This window comes from Pinus tabuliformis, chromosome 1_2, assembly GCF_031772625.1.
Source record: "Pinus tabuliformis cultivar Carrire ecotype Pingquan chromosome 1_2, CPIR1, whole genome shotgun sequence".
NCBI lineage: Eukaryota > Viridiplantae > Streptophyta > Pinopsida > Pinales > Pinaceae > Pinus > Pinus tabuliformis.
This window is the reverse complement of record NC_142298.1, coordinates 633,000,830-633,004,739: the sequence shown is the minus strand read 5'-3', so window position 1 is coordinate 633,004,739 and position 3,910 is coordinate 633,000,830. Positions and strand designations below refer to the sequence as shown.

At 34.2% G+C, this 3,910-nt stretch overlaps 1 pseudogene; it reads left to right on the top strand.

Moving 5' to 3' along the window:
* The first annotated feature begins 328 nt into the window (after positions 1 to 328).
* LOC149207225 (protein JINGUBANG pseudogene) lies at positions 329 to 1,942 on the top strand (annotated as a pseudogene).
* The last annotated feature ends 1,968 nt before the right edge of the window (positions 1,943 to 3,910 follow it).

The following is a 3,910-nucleotide window of genomic DNA, read 5'->3' as shown; positions in this document are numbered from 1 at the left end:
ACGGATGTGGCCCATAATCAACACTTTTATCATTTAAACTTAAAATATGCCCACCTTATCAACATACAATCTTCTATTCACCTTCCTCGGTCGATGCCCGACAGCTTGCCTCACACCTTCCAGGAAAAATACGGTGTGTCACTTAGAATAAGTAACTGGTCTGCTTGGACATGATTTAGGCAGACACGGGGTTCCATTTTTAGAAATTTTAGCTTATCCTGTGAATGTCATCAATCTCAGTTGCAATAAGATGGGTATTCAAGTTCAATTTCAGCACATGTCCTCCTTCTTTTCTAGAGCAAGCTCAGTTTCAAGGAAGATTAAGGATTCTTCAGCCATGAAGGATTCTAAAGATAACATGGTTAAATCTCAGGACAGTCTTGAAGAAGCATCTCAAGCGAGTTGCCTCATGTCAGAGGGTAGCTCACAGTCTGATTACAGTGAAAGGCGTGTGACAAGCCTGCAATCAGAATTTAGTATTTCTTCTCAGGTAAACATTCAATCACAGCCAAGTGGTTGTTCAGATAGCAGTCTAGCATCAATCCCCTCTATTGGGATCATAGATCATGAGTCTCTGAAGACCAACGGCGGAGGCACCGTTTGTCGGTGCGTAGCTACACTGAGAGGCCATGGTGGGTGCGTTTTCTCTCTAGCAATGGAAGGCAAGCTCCTGTACAGCGGGTCCTCCGGAAATAAAATTCGAATATGGAGAAATCCCGAGGTCAATGGGCACTGTCAGTTTGGGCACGGAGATGGGGCTGTGAAGTGTATTCTGCTTTCTGGCGACAGGATATACAGCGCGCATCAAGATCATAGAATTAGAGTTTGGAAAAGCACTGGAAAGATGTCAGGCCCTAAGCTGGTGGCCACAATGCCGACCCTCAAGGATTATGTGATCAACGCCATACTTCCTGGCAAGTATGTCGAAGTGCGCAGGCACAGGAAGGCTCTCTGGATTGAACATGTGGATACCATATCGGTTCTGTCGGTTGATACAAAAGGGTTTTTATACTCGGCTTCGTGGGACAGGACGGTGAAGATCTGGAGGCTTTCCGACTTGAGATGCGTTGAATCTTTCAGAGCGCACGACGACGCCATCAATGCGCTTGTGGTTTCGACAGATGGTTTTGTTTACACAGGATCTGCGGATTCCAGAATCAAAATCTGGGCAAAGGCCTCAGGCGAGATAAAACATTCTCTGGTTGCAACGCTTGAGAGACACAAATCTGCTATCAACGCATTGGCTCTCAGCCCAAACGGCTCCATTCTCTACTCTGGAGCTTGTGATCGTTCCATCATTGTCTGGCAAAAGGAGGGTAGCGCGCGGCATATGACCGTGTCCGGTGCTTTGAGAGGTCACAAACGCGCAATTTTATGCTTGGCGAGTGTTGCAGAATTTTTATGCAGTGGATCTGCTGATAATACAGTCAGAGTGTGGAAAAGAGGAGAGGAAAACGCGCATCAGTGTTTGGCAGTGTTAGAAGGTCACAGAGGGCCCGTTAAATCCATTGCCGCGTCTGTAGATGTTGCGATGGGATGCCACGTGTACAGCGGGAGCGTGGATCACGAGATTAAAGTTTGGTGGGTTTCTTCGAATACAAGATGTTCCGACGATCTGGAGGATGCCTAGTCACACTCAATTGAGAGTCAATGATTTTAAGTAAATGGTGGGGGCTTTGTGTAAAAGAAAGAAATAATAGGAATGATTGATGAACTTAATTAGACCTTGAGGAAAGCGCGTCGCATAATTGTTTGGGGGACTAAAATGTATTAGCTAATTAAACCGTGAGGAAAGCAGGAGTGGATGCCACATAAAGACAGTACAAGCTATATCGAGGACAAGCTTGCTTTGTGTCAACTCACTGCAAATTGCTGTTTCATATTGAAGGTCAAATTTGAATCAAATTTACATGGCGGAGTTATATTTCATTTTGATATACTATCTTTTCTGGGCTTATTTTTCATATTTACGACTTGAAGAAGGTTATGATTTTCCTCCCATGTTTGCACCGTATATTTTCTTTACTGTAAGAAGGTTAATAAACCATGTTCATTCGTTTTTAAAAACAAAGATCCATTTGTTATTTTTTTGAATTTATGAAATTTCATCCAACTCTATTTAACTACGCGAAGAGGTGCATTCTACGATATAGTTTGTTGAAAAATTGCTTTCTTATTCAATCTCAACCTCCGGGGTGTTAATTTTTTTATTAATAAAAATAAAATATTTAAAATAAATTGTGACGAAAATAAATAAATATAATTAATTTTAATTCAAAACATCGTAAAATTTCCATTATAAATATTATAAATTTTTTAATACTATCCTTGCTAATTTTACAATTCATTAACAAAAGTATTTCATTCAACTCTCACTCATAAATTAAATATTCTCGTGTCCATATTTAATAACATAAATTTATATTAATTTAAAAAATAATAATAATAATCAATTTTGCAGATCTTATATTTTAATATAGTACTTAAATAATTTCTTTAAATATTAAGCTTAATTAATGTATTTTAATATTAAATTTATACATATATTTATATATAAATAAATTTTGTGTCCATATTTAATAACATAAATTTATATTAATTTAAAAAAAATAATAAATAATAAATTTTGCTAATTTTATATTTTAATATAGTCCTTAAATAATTTATTTAAATATTTAACTTAATTAATATATTTTAATATTAAATTTATACATATATTTATATATAAATAAATAATAATAATATTTTTAATATTGAATATAATAAAATATTTTACTTATTAATATCAAATTTATACATATATTTTTATATAAAAATGTAAAAAAATAATATTATTTTTAATATTAAATATAATAAAATATTTCAATAATTAAAAGTTTAAAATTTCAATTAATTTTTAGGGAAATGAATAATTTACTTAATTTTTTATATAAAATTTATATTTAGCATAATAAAAAAATTTATATTTAGCATCTAGAAATTATTAGTAACAATAAATAAAATTAATAGATAATAAATAATTTTTTTTAAAATTCACTTCTAATTAAAAATATATATTAATAAAAAATTATTTTAATGATGATGATGATGGTCGTTAACGTCCACTGAGACCAAATAATGATCTATCGGACCTAAAAAGTCAAATTATTTATTTTGATTTAAGATTTTATTCCGATGCTCAAAAAGCTTGGAGAGAAGCCTCCCGAGTTCACTATAATTTTGGCATTGTAAAAGGCTAGAAAGGTCGGTATTGTAACAAAGGTTGTGAAATTGAGATCTAATGTGGTTGTATGCAGGGCACTCTAGGAGGAAGTGGTTTTCATCCTCGATGCTCTTATTCTCACAAATATGGCAGATCCTTTCCCTCCATGGCGTTTTAGGAACTACCCAGCGGCCAGTCTCACTATGGAGCTCATGAGAATTCGTTCTAATCTTTGCTATATTAGTTTTCTTTTTTGAGCTAGTTAGAATAGAGAGATACTTTTGATCTTCAAGGGTGGGGTTGATGACCTTCTTATAATAACTTAATTTTCTTTTAGACGCTAAATCTTTCTCACACCACAATTTTTCTTTGAACTTAGAAGTAACAATATCTTTAATGTTATTTATGTTTTGCAAAGCATCATTCTCATTGATCTCCCAATAGTTTAACCAGGCCCTTGTGTCCTTATGCCATCCTCGGTTAAGCCTTAGGTGGTTTTGGCTGGAATTTAAAGCTAGCTTAGGAAGTCTATGAAGTATATAAAGAATATGGTGTATAAATAAAAGATTTAAATGTTCATATATCTATGGAATTTGAAATATATATGTATAGTGTGGTTTACGAACACTTTGCCCCTACTTCGACTGAAAATATTTTCGACCTATTGGCAAGACCTACGTCAATGGAAAATATTTTCGACCTATTGGC